Source organism: Notolepis coatsorum (genome assembly GCF_963971535.1).
Source record: "Notolepis coatsorum genome assembly, chromosome: 5".
In the NCBI taxonomy this organism is placed as follows: Eukaryota; Metazoa; Chordata; class Actinopteri; order Aulopiformes; family Paralepididae; genus Notolepis; species Notolepis coatsorum.
This window is the reverse complement of record NC_140169.1, coordinates 36518853-36536108: the sequence shown is the minus strand read 5'-3', so window position 1 is coordinate 36536108 and position 17256 is coordinate 36518853. Positions and strand designations below refer to the sequence as shown.

Genomic DNA, 17256 nt, shown 5'->3' with positions numbered 1-17256 from the left:
TCTCTCTCTCTCTCTCTCTTTCTCTCTCTCTCTCTCTCTCTCTCTCTCTCTCTCTCTCTCTCTCTCTCTCTCTCTCTCTCTCTCTCTCTCTCTCTCTCTCTCTCACACACACACACACACACATAATACACACGCACACACACACACACATGCACACACACACGCACGTGCACACTATCCAACCCCAGCAAACCAAGCAGCTCACCAAATTAGCTCTCCAAATATTTGCTGGCAGAAAAGCAGTGGTTGCAGGCCTGTCTCCTGAATGCACCGAGCTGTAGTACCGAGCTGCTGCTGTTTCCACTGATGTATGGTTTATTATTTGTGAGGGTAAACACAGTCAAATATGTGTTGCCACTGTGAGGTTTTTCATGTCTCTGTACAGAACAGAGGGCAGTAAAGAGAGAGAATCACTCTCAGTAAACAAACCATCTATGGCCGTATTTACCCCCACGGTTGAAATAGAACATCAAATGATGGTGTAGGTCGGCCCGTTACTAGTTTCCCCAGCCGCGGACATATACAGAGTGATAACCTCAAGCATGACTCAGGTGATCACATCTCCTACTCATTCAGAGACGTCCACGTCGAGAATCCACCGACCGCCTGCAACCGATGGACATACAATGGAATAAACACCACCATGGACACCCTGTTGCAGTAGTCCAGGCGGGAGGTTACAAAGGCATGGATGAGGGTCTCAGCTGTGGAGTCGGAAAGTGATGGTCGGAGTCTGGAGATGTTTCTGAGGTGGAAGAAGGCGGTTTTGGTGATGGAACTGACATGGGCTTGATAGGAAAGGGTGGAGTCCAGGATAACGCCCAGGTTGCGGACCTTTGCAGCCGTCTATGTTGAGGGTGAGATCCCCAACCTTCCGGAGCAGGGCCTTGGGTGCCACAACCATGAGCTCAGTTTTATTGTTGTTGAGTTTGAGGAGATTAGATGACATCCAGGTTTTTATTTCATGAAGGCAGTTGATAAGGGAGTGTGGGGGGAGATTGGTGGATGGTTTGGTGGAGAGGGAGAGTTGTGTGTCGTCGGCATAGGAGTGGAAGCTGAGGCCATGGCGGCGGATGATCTGACAGAGGGGGAGCATGTAAATGGTGAACAGATATATACTGTATATATATATAAAATGGTAGCCATAGAATCTCCCATCATGAATCTGTATTTCATCTATAGAAGTCCCAAATCCTGCGTCTATACTACATTAGTACTACAGTTACAGTAGGCTTGGGGAGTAACAGAATACAGTAGCAGGCTTTACATAATCAGGATACCAAAAAAGTTAACTGTTTTCCAATATTCCAAAATTGTATGTAAATTGTATTGTACCCCCGAGTAATCTGATTATGTCTTTTTTCTTCTGTAACTGTATTCCAATACAGTTAGATAGGGGGGGGGGGGGTGCATTATCAGATTACTCATAAAAGTTTAAAAGATTTAAGATTTAAAGATAAAGATTTTTCAGGATTACATTTAAAATATATATATAAAATACAGTAAACGTTTTTATAGTATTGTCTGTGGGAAACAAACAATGACTAGGATGCTATAAACCTGGACAAAGCTTTTACCAAAACATATCATCAACCAGCAACATTGATGGCTTGTGAATTATGTAAGGGATAATGTATAGCTACGAGGTCATTGTCGCAAAATAATTGACCGACACTGCGTTCTGGAACACCGAGGCGCAGCCGAGGTCAATTATTTTGCGACAATGACCTCGTAGCTATACATTATCCCGCTTATTACATGGCTAACTTACTAACAATATACCTAATTCATTTTACACCATCGACAAGACGAGATCAAATGCAGACGCAGTTGTTCTGTGGCTCCTCTGTCATCGCCGGCAGGTGTGGACGTGATTGCACCTGATGTAGTGCAGCTGTGCGAGATAAAGCTGGGAACGAGGTTATAGCTTTCGTGACTGCGATCAAAATGCTTGATTGTGATTGGTCAATAGCGCTCTGTTGCCCCTAACAGCGGTCATTATTGCACGTTACCCATAGCAGCGGTCAATTATCGAGAAATAATTGACCGCTGCTAGGGGTAACGGAGCGCTATTGACCAATCACAATCAAGCATTTTGGCGAATGTTAAAACTCCATGTAATAAGCTAAATTAATGGTGCTATAGATAACATTCAGCCACTAGATGTCGCATTAGAGCACCAGCACGTCATATATCCAATCAGGTGTATTCCACGTGGGGAAATGGGAAGTAGAGAGGAGAGACATGCACACAACATGTAAACAAAAACATACATTTTGGACCCACACATTTTTTTTTAATGATAAATTCATAGGCTACTACAGTTGTTTTGGACGTTACTTTATATAAATGGACTTTGTGCTGATGGTTGTCTATAGGCTACTACAGTTGTTTTGGACGTTACTTTATATACATGGACTGCGGCACGGTGGTGTAGTGGTTAACACTGTCGCCCCACAGCAAGAAGGTCCAGGGTTCGATTCCCGCTTGGGGACCAGGTTTCCATGATGCCAGGTACCCAGGTGGGTGATCTCCCAGGCCTTTCTGTGTGGAGTTTGCATGTTCTCCCTGTGCTCGCAAGGGTTTCCCCCCCGATAAGATAAACCCAATGGAAAAACATGCACAACAACAGATCGCTAACACTGTGGCGTCCTTGACGAAGACGCGCAGGAGCTCTTGGATTGGTCCCCGGGGCGCGGCTCATGTTGACGCCCTATCTGCTCCCGGCTGCCCATGGGGGGAACGACGACGGGATGGGTCAAGTGCAGAGACTCAATCGCATCAGCGACTGAGAAAAAGACAATGCATGTGTGTGTGTGTGTGTATCCTGGTGTGTGTGCCGCTCCAATTGCATGTCCAGTTTGTTGCATGCCGAAAAAAGACCCCCTAAAGAGGTCCTGCATTATTGATATTATTATTATTATTGACTTTGTGCTGATGGTTGTCTATAGGCTACTACAGTTGTTTTGGACGTTACTTTATAAAAATGGACTTTGTGCTGATGGGCTGTCTATAGGCTACTACAGTTGTTTTGGACGTTACTTTATATAAATGGACTTTGTGCTGATGGGCTGTCTATAGGCTACTACAGTTGTTTTGGACGTTACTTTATATAAATGGACTTTGTGCTGATGGTTGTCTATAGGCTACTACAGTTGTTTTGGACGTTACTTTATATAAATGGACTTTGTGCTGATGGTTGTCTATAGGCTACTACAGTTGTTTTGGACGTTACTTTATATAAATGGACTTTGTGCTGATGGTTGTCTATAGGTTACTACAGTTGTTTTGGACGTTACTTTATATAAATGGACTTTGTGCTGATGGTTGTCTATAGGCTACTACAGTTGTTTTGGACGTTACTTTATATAAATGGACTTTGTGCTGATGGTTGTCTATAGGCTTCTACAGTTGTTTTGGACGTTACTTTATATAAATGGACTTTGTGCTGATGGTTGTCTATAGGCTACTACAGTTGTTTAGACTTTACTATATAGATGGACTTTGTGCTGATGGTTGTCTATAGGCTACTACAGTTGTTTAGACTTTACTATATAGATGGACTTTGTGCTGATGGTTGTCTATAGGCTACTACAGTTGTTTAGACTTTACTATATAAATGGACTTTGTGCTGATGGGCTGTCTATAGGCTACTACAGTTGTTTAGACTTTACTATATAGATGGACTTTGTGCTGATGGTTGTCTATAGGCTACTACAGTTGTTTAGACTTTACTATATAAATGGACTTTGTGCTGATGGGCTGTCTATAGGCTTCTACAGTTGTTTAGACTTTACTATATAAAGGGACTTTGTGCTGATGGTTGTCTATAGGCTACAGGGACACGTTTGCCAGGGGAACCATCAATGACATAAGTTATAAGAACATAAATAGTTAATGTCATTGAATAAGAACATTGTTAACAGAAATGGCTATGGGGCGACAATAATATGTACAAGAGGCATGGTTTCCATCTTTGGCCTTGCTCTGCTGGCAGCGATTTATTCATTCACATTGACTCATACCACAACAGCTCATGTGTTCTCTTCTCCGGGAGAGGCATGTGTGGGAAGAAGAAAAAGTAGGAGGGAACCAAGACTTATATACTCCCAACCTGGCGTAGACAGTAGAAGCTCCGCCTATAGCGCCCTCCAGTGGACACATATATATGCAGTCATGGGAGTAGTAGAGGACAGTTACAGTTAGTTACCTCCTCTAGATTCAACACTCCCACTTATGGTTGCTTAGTACACTGTATGAACTCTTCAAAACAATTTACAAAGAAAATAACACAGTCTTAGAACATCAAAAAAAGTATGGCAGTCAATATTTACACACCAAATATGACCTCTGCAAATCTCCTCAGTTACACCTCTGTCGACACAGGGTTTCTCGCAATGGCAATAGTACCCTGGTTGTCCTCATAAACAACAGTTTTCTTATATACATAGTTATCCATCCCTCCGGGCAGTTGTTCTAGATAAATACACTCCTGTATCGTCATGGCCAGGGCCATGTATTCGGCTTCACAAGTTGACAGTGCCACTGTGGGCTGCTTCTTTGTTTTCCTTGAAACCAGTGAGCTGTTTGTGTTTAAACTAACACAGTATCCAGTAGTACTCCTTCTATCTGTGATGTCAGCAGCCCAGTCTGCATCACTGTAGGCTTTAAGCCCTAAGCCTCTGCTGCTCTTTCTGAAACAAAGTAGTTTATCTACTGTACCTTTGAGATAACGAAAAACATGTTTTACCGTGATCCAGTGTTCCTCTGTGGGATCAGCAAAGTGCTGTGACAACTTACTCACTACAAAACATAGGTCAGGGCGGGTACATGTTGTTAAGTAGATGAGGCTACCCACGGCTTCCCTGTACATTTTTACATCTGTCAGTTTCTGAGCATCCTCCTGATAATCAAGTTTCTGATCACATGGTGTTTCCCTTGTTCTACATTCCTGCATGTCAAACCGTTTCAGGATCTTTTCCACATATCTCTTCTGGGATACTGTTACACAATTTTCCGACTGCTCAAAGTCCATGCCTAGGAAATGCTTTAACCTGCCAAGGTCTTTCATTTTGAATCTGGTGGAGAGCATACCTTTCACCTGATCTAGGTTCCTAGAGTTGTCTGCTGCGATGATCAAATCATCCACCCAAATGACGATCATCACTTTTCCTGATTCTTTTGACTCCCTTGAGTAAACACAGGGGTCTACTGGATTCTGTAGGAAGTGATCCTCGATGAAGCATGTGTGAAGCATCTCGTTCCAATTTCGCCCAGACTGTTTCAGGCCGTAAATGGATTTTTCTAGCTTGCACACTAGCTTCCCCCCTTTCCTTTCGTAACCTTCAGGTTGTTCCATATATATCTCCCTATCTATGGGTGCGTGCAGATAGGCTGTCTTCACATCCATCTGATGTAAAATCAGATTGTCCTCAGCTGCTTTCTGAACCACTACCCTTACACTGGTCAGGTTGGCTGTGGGGGAGAATGTTTCACCATAGTCTATCCCCTCCCTCTGACTGAAACCCTTAGCTACAAATCTCGCTTTGTACTTTTCGTGGCCTTCGATCCCTTCCTTGATTGAGTACACCCACTTCCCTCCCACTGTCTGTCTGCCCTCTGGCAATTTGGTGAGGGTAAAGGTGTGGTTGTCCTCTAAGGACCTCATCTCCTCGTCCATCGCTCTCTCCCACTTACTCGACTCTGGGGACACTATGGCTTCCTTAAAGGACTGAGGCACGCCACACACCGCTAGGAGTGCGGGGCTCCCTCTGTCGTGTCCTACAAAGAGTCCTTTTTCACATCTGGACTCAAGCTTGCCTCTGTCCTGCTGGATATGGGGTGGTGCCCGTATGTTTATTAAAACACCTGTTTCTGGTGTAGGCGGCTTCTTGTACCGCATAATGCCACAGGCTCTTCGGTATGTTACTATCGTCTAGCTTACACCTGGCCATTTCAAAAAGAGTTTGCCATTCCCTCTCAGCTACCCCGTTCTGATGTGGGGAGTAAGGACATGATGTCTCGTGTCTGATCCTGTTTTTTCTCAACAGTGATTGGAACTCTCTGTTTGTAAACTCGGTCCCATTGTCTGACCTCAAACATTTTACGTCCTCATAGGGGGCGACATCGGCAAGGAACTTCTGTGTGGCTTTGAGTGCATCACTCTTTGCTTTAAGGAAATAGACAAACACTACGCCTGTACCCACATCTGTAAAGGACTGTACATAGTTAAAGCCACCTATGGACTCGTTCCTTACTGGACCGGCTAGGTCGGTGTTAACTAGCTCCAATGGTCTCTTTACCTTCTCTGTGGGGTCCCTGTTCCTTGTTTGAGTAAACTCCCCCCTTATGCAAACTTCACATTCTTTGTCAGGTCTATGCTTTTCACCCTTAATGTGCATACCGTCTGTCACTGCTTGTAGCTTTAGTAAATCCTCGTGATTACAATGACCCATAATTTCATGCCACGTCTGGATGTCATGACTAACAGTCACATTACATTTATCATTATTATTACACTCCATTTGTAGGTAATACATTCTTCCATATACGTCAATGTTAAACCGTGTACCATCTTTTTCTACAAGAACATCTTTACCTTCACTGAAGAACACTTCGGCACCGTTAGCAGTAGTGGATTTTACTGAGAATAGTTCTTGTGGGAACGAGGGTATATATAGAGCGTCCTTTAACGTCACTGTACACCGGCGCCCCTTAATGTCTATAAGGCATACCTGTGTGTCTCCTCTCCCCTACGCCAACCCGTAGGTGCGTTTCCCGTCCGCCAGCTCCATGCTGTGTCCCTCCGGCTCGAAGGATTTATCAAAGTTCTTGAAACTATTCCTGTCGTTGATGATGTGGGATGACGCACCTGTGTCCACGATCAGTCCGCGCCCCGAAAACGAAGTCCTCTCGTCCAGCCGCTCTCCGTGCGTCATCTCGACTCGCTTCACGATCACCGTTGCCTCTATCTTGTCTGTAGTCGTCATTTCGTCCACAGCCGCCATCTTGACCATAGCCGCGATCTCGTCCATCGCCGCCATCTTGTTCGTGGCCGCGACCTCGTCCGTCGCCGCCATCTTGTCCATAGGCGCCGCCTCGTCTCTGGCCGACATCTTGCCCATGTGCGTATCGGGCGCTCTGGTCTCGTTTCTTTCCGCACTCTTTGTCTGTGTGCCCCGATGATCTGCAGAAGTTGCACCAGACCGATGCCCATTCTCTCCGCATCGCCAACACGTCAGCTCCGTTCTCCCTCTGTGTCGCTCAGGCTTTCATTGCTATCCCCCCCGCTTCTGCGGCGTCTGGGTGGATAACCTCTGAGGCCTCAAAGTTCCACAGCTTGGCTTTGAACTGCCCCAATGTCATGTCCGTTGAACCGTGTGTAACCAGTAGCGTGAATGGCCTGTACAACTCCGGTAGTCCTCTCATCACCATCGCCATCATTAGCCCCTCACCGGGTGCCTCTCCTGCACTCTTGAGCGCCGTCATGATCTGCTCAGCTCAGATGATGTATTCTGTCATCGTCTCTGTGTGCCCCTTCTTCAGGGCCGTTAACGTTACGTAGAGGGACACTACTCGGGGCCTTCCCCGTTCGATGTAATGCTCCCTCAACACTCCCAGGCTTTCTCGGCCTTTGTCCTTCGTGTCGCGGAATATTAGCCCCAAGCTTGTATCGTCAAGCAGCGGTGCCAACTCACAGTATGCGTCCGCATTAAGCTTGTCGTCTTGGGCTTGTTCCTCCGCTGTCAGTGGTCCCGCGGGGGCCGCCAAGATCACCGCCTTGAGTCCCGCGCCGTGCATGCAACATAGCATGCGCTCTTCCCAGAGCTCATATCCCTCCGCTTTCCCATTAAATGAGGGCCATTTGCTTCTTCCCTTGGTCGCCATCCTCTTTCTTGGTGGTTGGTGGTAGGTGTAGCTTAAGCTTTGTTGGCCTAGTACGCTAGCCACGCGGTACTCCCGGTGCTACTCTGGCCTACACGTCAGCTAAGCTAGCTACCCTTATTATTTCGCCCCTGCAAGATCTGGGCCCATAACCTGTTAACAGAAATGGCTATGGGGCGACAATAATATGTACAAGAGGCATGGTTTCCATCTTTGGCCTTTTTATTTTTTATTTTTATTTATCCTTTATTTATCCAGGAATGTCCCATTGAGATACAAGATCTCTTCTTCCAGGGAGTCCTGACCAACACAGCACACAACAAGTTTCAACATAAAACAGGGCATTAAACAAAAAACATACAATTCAAATATAAATACAGAGGGTCATTTGTGCAGTGGCAAGGAGCATAATCACATCAACAATAGCATCAGGTAAAACAGTTACATGTTTCATAAAGGGCTAATCGTAGCATACCTTTAAAAGCATTCACAGTAGGAAGTGCCTGTAGACAAAGTTTCACTTGCAGCGTATTCCATAAAAAGGGAGCATAGTGGGAGAAGGCAGCGATTTATTCATTCACATTGACTCATACCACAACAGCTCATGTGTTCTCTTCTCCGGGAGAGGCATGTGTGGGAAGAAGAAAAAGTAGGAGGGAACCAAGACTTATATACTCCCAACCTGGCGTAGACAGTAGAAGCTCCGCCTATAGCGCCCTCCAGTGGACACATATATATATGCAGTCATGGGAGTAGTAGAGGACAGTTACAGTTAGTTACAACCATACATACACCCTCTAGATTCAACAAACATAAATAGTTAAGGGTATTATGTAGGAACATAAGTAGATAATATTATTGGGTACCAAGTCCCTTTGAATTACAGCATTGCCCTTTAATTTGCGTCATGACGTGAGTGAGATAGATGTCGCGACAGCCACGTTTTGCTTTACGGCGCGTGAGTCTTGCTACTGCGCAGATGCAGACACAATCCCCGTAGATTCAACACGCAGTTGAACAGAGCTAGATAATGAGATGAGATAGCATGATAAAACCAGTTATCAAACAGTTATAAAAGATTCCCCCAGTTGCAAAACCGAAGAAGCGTTGCAGTTAAAGTAGCCTGCGGTTTTGGTGAGTTCGTCAACATTGACTGTTTTGTCGAATAGCTTAAATGGTTAGCTCCATGCTACAAGCTAATAATGCTACAAGCTAATAACGATACCATAGCTTCATTCTGAGTCATACACAAACTGCCCCAAGCTCAATTTGGTTAAATGAAAACTAGGAAGGAACCATTTCAGAAGTACTTATAATTGTATTGATATGCTGTACGTTAAGAACAAGGTCTATATACATTTTGAATGTTTTTGAGAGTTTTATATGAGTGGGGAATGTTCCACATGCTAGCGCAATTTAGCCTAAATTAGCATGTGGCATATGATCCCACGTGCTGGGATGAGACAGCCTACTTTAGCTTAGCATAGCTAAAAGTAGCCTGATTGATTATTCATTCTGAAAGCAATGAAAAGATGATGAAGCGATACAAGATGGTAAATAGCTTTTATTTTCTGAATGCCTGCTCACTAGAGAAAGAGGAGAGATTGCGTACCTAAGATACGACCAGCTGATCACACACCCTGCACGAAACAACAGCCTAAGAGGGATGGCGTCAACACAGGGTGAACAACATGAATAAGAGGTACCATAAGGTCTTGTAGGCACAGGACCATGCGTTTTTAATCTAATTTTATACTTTAATATGGATGTTGAATTACTTAACATTCCAAATAAAGGGCAAAAAATTGCACATATAAATAGTATTAGAAATAAAGTACAGGAAGTTGGATGTCTGTTACATGTAAACAACATACACATTATGGCTGTGTCTGAATCTCACTTGGACCAGTCATTTGATGATGATGAGGTATTGATTCAGGGATATAGTATTTATAGGAGGGATAGAAATAGATTTGGAGGAGGTGTAATGATGTATGTACAGAATCATATTCCTGTGAAACAAAGGAATGATTTTATGTCAAAAGAAATTGAAGTGATATGGTTACAGGTCCATCTTCCTCACCTTAAGCCTATTTTGATAGGATGCTGCTATAGACCTCCAAATGCAAACGCTGTATATATGAACAATATATGTGAGATGATTGATAAAGTTTCTGATGGGAAAAATTAAATGTATTTATTAGGTGATCTGAATATTGATTGGTTTTCTGTACACTGCTCACTAAAGAAAAAACGTTAGGTTATGACTATAACCAAGTTCTGTTAGTTAGGGGCGATGCTTGGCATCACACTGCACTATCTCGCGTACGTGCACGCGTACTGAATAAACCACAAATGTACCTCTAATACCAGTATTAGTCTGACCACACCCCTCATCAGCTTACCTTCATAAGCAGGTGTGTGGTCACCTGCTCTCCTCCTTCCCAAGCTTTCACCACAAGGTGAGGACAAGGGCTGCAGCGGCCGTCTGATGCCAAGCATCGCCCCTAACTAACAGAACTTGGTTATAGTCATAACCTAACGTTCTGTATCGTTAGTGGCTTAGCTTGGCATCACACTGCACAAGGGAGGCCAAGCGGAGCCACTTGGCTGACAAATACACCCCGCTGACAGCCCCCCAAAACCATCAGAACAGGGAGGGCCGAGCCCCCCCGACCCCCCCTAATGGAGGGCATCCCCCCTATTAGAGGCTTCACGGGAAGGCGACGGACCCGACCGTGCGAAGAGGCACTCAAGCAACTTAACGCACAGGGTGAGCAGACCGTGGCTTGACCCCACGACTACACACACGCACAACCCGCATGCCACCCGGGAACGAACGGAGGAACAACCTCGTTACTGCCCCCAGAATCACGGGGTCAAGGGCAAACCCAACCCCGTGGCAAGGCCGTAGCAGCGGAGCGCGAAGGAAGACCCAGACCCACCAAAAGGACTGGACTCCCTGGAATGGGGGCCCGGAGAAGTCCATGATGCCAGCATCAAGACCCCACCAGGTGGGCACGTAGTGCCCCGCCCCCCACATCGCCAGCGTATTCGGACAAAGGCCCCCCAGTTACTGCACCTGGTAATCCCAGGCGGTATCCCAAGTACTAACCAGGCCAGAACCTGCTTAGCTTCCGAGATCGGACGAGATCGGGCGTGTTCAGGTCGGTATGGCCGTAAACCGAGCGGGCCCCGTCCCCCCAATAGTACACCGCCTGGCACACTGACCCTGCAGAACAGGCAGTCAGCATGGCCGTAAGCACACAAAAAAGGTTAACCAACGGAAGCAGGCAGCGCACCGGGGAAAAACCAGGCAACAGGCTGTTAACCCTAGCCTGGAGACTGCGGACGAGACAGGCGCCAGAGGGGACAGCTGAACACAGCCGCCCCGGCGGAAGGAGCGTAAGCTGGCGGTGTTGCATGACCAAGCCTCCATTTAACAACCCCCACCCAGAGGGGTCGAGGCAGAGAAGGCTGACACGATTGGCAGACGTCATGAACGTGCAGGGGCACCCTCAAACGGTGAACCCGGGAGTTGACACTGCTCCAACACACCAGGGAATCAACCACCTCGGTGTTACCCAATGCGGTGGTTGTTCCTATAACCCCTCAAGAAAAAACTCCAAAACACACCTGCGGGTATACACCGGCTATACCGCAGTACAAGCGTTTCAGTTTCCAAAAAGGGTTAACCCAGGCCTACGGGTCGCAAACATCACTTCGGACCGGGCCTGGCGGTACGGGAAGCACAGGGTCACCAGAGGAGGTCAAAAAACCACCCCCACAGGCCCCTCTTCGCCATGCGTGAGAGAGGAGCGAAAAATAATGGAGAACCAGCCCCTAAGCACACCGTACCTGGTATTCCCCGGCGGTCTCCCAACCAAGTACTAACCAGGACCAACCTGTGTAGCGGCCGAGATCCGACGAGATCGAGCGCGTACAGAATGGCATGGCTGTAAGCCACGACGACAGTGCTGAGTAAAAACATACCCAACCAGGGTCTCCATAGCGCTTAACCCTGTGACACCCAGACCGACCTGGCATTTTTCCCCCTGAAAAAAGCCCAAGTCCCTCAGGGTACCAGAACAGCAGATCTGCATCCCCGGCGGACAACGGGTTCAACTGATCTGGACCAGCGTGACCAGAACCAGTCCCGTGCCCTAACCACGCCGACATGCCTACTCCAGGAGAAGGGCAGATATGCGTGTTGATCTTAACATGAAAAGAAGGCGCCACCCAGACGTTCGGACGAACCGCGCCTGGTGGCCCACCCCAAGGGCGTGAGACCCCAATACATATGTTCAGATCCATCCCGTCATCATCCCCCAGACATGAACGAGAATCCGTCGACAACCCACCCAGGTCATGGGATGTGGTCGTCGGAAGAGGAAAAACCCCCATCTCAGTTGCTTTATAAAAACGCTGTTTCAACCACAAGCAACCAAGGCGTGCCAGTCAATCGCCTGTTTACAGCGAGCTAGCACTATACGTGCGTCGGGACACACCCCCATCAATGAACAGGCTATTTAGACCTGTCATTGAATCCCCAAGGCGCCCAGGGGAACGACAAGAGGGGTGTGACACTCCCTAACTCCAACACTTCTGGAATAGAAAGAAGGAAGCATCAACAGTATGTATCCCAGTCTACACAGCCGGGGTAAAATTTTTTCAAATTTTTACATCCCACCACCCTCCCATAGGAAAGAGACGGGGATCCCCAGAGAGACTTCCCACGCGAGCTGTACAGATTGAAAAGAATATATTGCACCTTGAGCCATGTAAAAAACTGGTTTTAGGGCCTCCGGGGAAGAGGCACTGAACCCATACACACTCAATAAACGAATTGAATCGAATATACATACAATAGAAAAGGACCCTTCTAGAGGGTCCACTCACTTTGACAATCTGAGGAGGAAGGCTCTGTACTCTGATGGAGGCTTCCTCACATGGAAGAAGGAGTCCGAACTCACAGAAGGCCTGAATAGGCGCTTGGTGAGGAGGAGCCCTGACCACCCCCCCTGAAAACAGATCCATCACATGGACCTGAACAGCACACGGAAGTCCTACCAACAGAGACGCGCACGGTGACGTACTCTATGGCGGGGGAATTCCTGCAGTGCACACGCCCAATATACCAGGCCGTGGGACCAGGAACTCCCCCCCCCCCCCCCGTAACGTGCCGAACCGCCACGTGACGGGAACCTTGAAGGACAGGGGGTGTACCCCTGACCGACAGAACAATGGGGAGAGGAAAGGTTACCAGTTCACCCCTTTACGACCCCACACCCATGATACGACGTAACGACAAAAAGAGAATATGACACAGTCATAGTCAGCTCTATGAAGCGTTTCACAGCTCCACACAGCGCATGAGCTAACCTGCTATCTGATTTTTACTAAGGAAAAACACAGAATAGAGAGGGCTCTAAGAACCCCGGTCCAACATACACATGTGCTTCTGTGGCCAGTACAACCCAGTTGTAGGTCACATGACACACACAACCCATCATCACCTACAAAAAATGGCAAAAACACTCAACAGAGGAACGCTGTTTTTTTCACAATGAGAGAATACATCATTCTTGATTAGTATCGACCACAGGCCTTGCTAAGCACACATGACAGCAACCAAACCAATTTCCCTTTAGGAAATAAGTTTCTCCAGCAGATTTAGCACAACCTCAGCAATCAAGCCAAGAGTTACATCGTATCCCTACCACACAAAAGACACAATTAATGCACAACATGTCTGATAGGAGGTGATAAAGTCCCCAGGGAACCGGGGGGGAAAAACACAATCCTCCTATTTTACCCTCAATACGGCCAGTTAAAACAGGAAACCTGTTAATGTGTGAACACACTGTTCATTGTCATTACAGTCTGAGAAAGAACATTCTTTTACTCACTTGTCACCAAGCATAGCTTCATAGGTTAGTTGCCTTAGTAGTGAGTACACGGTACACATAAACACCATGATGTTTCTCACACAACAACCAGATCAATACATCACGATCTGCACGGAGAAGCTAACTGCCAGTGACAAAAACAGCTCACACATAACCCGCAACGTATCCTAAATGCATTGCAACAACACACGTTTTGGGAAAAAACACCGTTATTCACAATACATTTAGCAAAGTAAAACCAGAAGACGTGTTATGAGGTCTGGTCAACCCCGTTCCTACCCGGAACGCAGATCAGCGAAGTGCAGTCACAAGACACCGTAGAACACAGCCGTCCTGTGTTGTTCGATCCGGGCAGCGTCGCCGCTCCAACCCGTCGCTACAGTCCTCTTAGTTGACGCAATCCCCGTCCAGGCTCAGGGCAGGGTCGACGAAACATCCCCTGTCAAGGATGACGTCGCGGTCAAGAGTGTAAAACATGTTAAAATCAAAGCACGTTCAACAGAATAGCATCAAGCTAACGGCGATCAGAAGCGAGCTCCCGGCGGCGCGCGAGAAGCTAAGCTACCCCGCGCCAGCCATGGCCATAGCAGCAAGCTAACGTTACCTAGCGACCACGACATGCTAGCCTCGCAGCTAACAGCTGACTGGCTAATAGTAGGCCTTAAGCAGGCCATGCAGCGATCCAGCAGGCTAACGCAGCAGTTAACAGCTGACTGGCTAACCGTAAGCTATGAACATGTAAACAATGACATAACACTCACCCAGACAGGCCGCCGTTCTGAACCTCTCCTCACTTCTTAAGAGAAAAGAGAAAACAAGACGTCAACACCGCTTCACAACGGTGACTTTACCACATCCGGCGGAATCAGCACAGTACCAACTGGCCTGTATAGCTGACTTTGAACATGAATCTGCCGCTATCGCACATTACATGCACATATCCCCTCGTGAAGGAATACTCTCATTTGGATATGAAAGATGGGGCCTTAACACGGTGACAGAGAGAATCCACTCGTCCAGAACACACAGGGATCACCAGTGTCAATGGTCGCGGCCCACTAGTTAAAACTATAATGGTCTCCAGACCAAGGCCTTCTGTCGCCTAGGCGGCTAAACAAAGGACCCTAGCCTGGGGCCGGTTTCCATAAACTTTGTCAAGTAGCCCCCATAGCACTAACAGACAAGTGGAGCCCGCCAGCAAACACTACTCACCCAACCTGGAACGCACCGCTTCTCACAACAGCGGCATGTCCGACAGTTCAGCTGTGGCCTGACAGGTTTCACCCCAACAAACACAGCAAGGAACTGCAGTTGAGAAGCATGCAGCGGCGTGCTCCCAATACGAAAACCGGTGGAGGGTTTTTAGAATGATCATCATCTTCTAGACACTCCAGTACGAAGACAATATCGCCGTATTTTCTCGAAAATAGTGAGAGAGAAAATAAAGATATGATGACAACGTATCCTTGTTTCCCAAGCTGTTCCTAATCCAATTTCTTCCATCATGGTGTCAAGTGTGGGGATCTACCGAGGCACTTCTTCCTTGTGGTGAAAGCGAGAAGGAGGAGAGCAGGTGACCACACACCTGCTTATGAAGGTAAGCTGATGAGGGGTGTGGTCAGACTAATACTGGTATTAGAGGTACATTTGTGGTTTATTCAGTACGCGTGCACGTACGCGAGATAGTGCAGTGTGATGCCAAGCTAAGCCACTAACGATACAGAACTAGTAGACATAGTGAATGCATGTGATCTAGTAAAGCTGGTCAACCAACCAACTAGAACCCAAACAAGCAAGGCTGGAAAATCGTCTACATGCATCGACCATGTGTACACTAATAGTGCAGAGCTATGTTCAAAAGTTATATCAGCTAATATAGGATGCACTGATCATAATATTATAGCATTCACTAGAAAGGCAAAAATACCAAAAGCTGGACCTAAGATTATACATAAAAGATCATATAAGAATTTCAGGGAAGAGGAATTTGTCAAAGATATTGAAAACATATCATGGGATGATGTATATAAAGAGGATAACCCAGAAGAAGCACTAAGTATATTTATGAAGAGGTTTATCCAAGTAGCAGACAGACATGCGCCTATAGTTAAGTGTACAGTGAAAACAGTAAGGGCACCCTGGTTAGATGAAGAATTAAAAGATTGTATGGCAGAAAGAAATGCAGCAAAAAGTAAAGCATGCGAGTCTGGATGTCTGGTTGATTGGCAGAACTACCGCAAGCTTAGAAATTGTGTCACAAAGTGGAATAGAAAGAAAAAGAAAAGCTATTTTCAAGCTAAGATAATTGAAGTGAAAAATGACAGTAAACAGTTATGGAAAACATTTATGTACCTAGCTTTATTGAGGTTGATGGGGCATTTATAACAAAGCCTGTTGATATAGCTCGGCATTTCAATGACTTCTTCTTGTGTAAGGTTGAAACTCTAAGGAATAATATGTGTATGAGTAATGTAAAATATAATGATAACATATTAGAAAGGATTATGAAAGATAAAAAATTCTCATTTAGTCTATGTTCTGTTGACACTAAAATGGTGGAGGAAATGTTGTCAGATATAAAAAAGGAAAAACCAGCAGGCCTGGATAACATGGATGGTAGACTACTGAAGGTTTCAGCAAAGCATGTAGCAGGTACGGTCACACATATTATAAATCAAAGCATTAAATATGGTATATGTCCAAAAGTTTGGAAGGAGGCTAAAATCATTCCTTTACAGAAAAATGCAAAAGTCAACCTGTCGGGTGCAAACAGTCGCCCTGTGAGCATTTTGCCAGTGTTAGCGAAGATAATGGAGAAAATAGCGTTTACACAAATTCAGAGTTACTTCAATGACAATGAATTGAATACTGTCTAATGGATATTGATAGAAATAAATTAGCAGGATCAGTGATGTTAGACTTCAGTGCAGCATTTGATGTCATGGATCATGAAATACTACTGGAGAAACTTAAAGACTATGGTTTTGCTTCATCGTCAGTTTCATGGATAACTAGCTACTTATACAGTAGAAAACAGAGAGTATTTTTTAACGGTAGCCTATCTGTAGCGAAAAATTTTAAGTATGGAATTCCGCAGGGAAGCTGCCTTGGACCTCTGTTATTCACCTTTTATACAAATGATTTGCCGTTAATTTTAGAGCAAGCAAAGGTGGCTATATATGCGGATGATACAACCCTGTACATGGCATCCTCCTCTGTGGAAGATCTGGGTGTGGCACTAAATAAAGAGCTACAAAAAGTAGAAGAGTGGATTAGAGCGAATAGAACATTGGACAGTCATCTGAACTGGGCAACGCATATAAATAACATAACAAAAAAGATGGGGAGAGGGCTGGCGTTAATTAGAAGATGTGCAGAATTCCTAACACCAGAGTCAGTGATCCATGTTATCCAGGCTCTGATCCTTTCACATCTGGATTACTGTCCGGGGATCTGGGGAAGT

General features: G+C 46.0%; 1 pseudogene across 1 annotated transcript in view; it reads right to left on the bottom strand.

Moving 5' to 3' along the window:
- Nucleotides 1-7007, bottom strand: part of LOC311228149 (indian hedgehog B protein-like) — a 69213-nt pseudogene extending 62206 nt beyond the window's left edge. The window contains exon 1 of the transcript in view: nt 6872-7007. The product of the transcript in view is annotated as an indian hedgehog B protein-like (transcript). The remainder of the gene's footprint in view (nt 1-6871) is intronic.
- Between the last annotated feature and the right edge of the window lie 10249 nt (nt 7008-17256).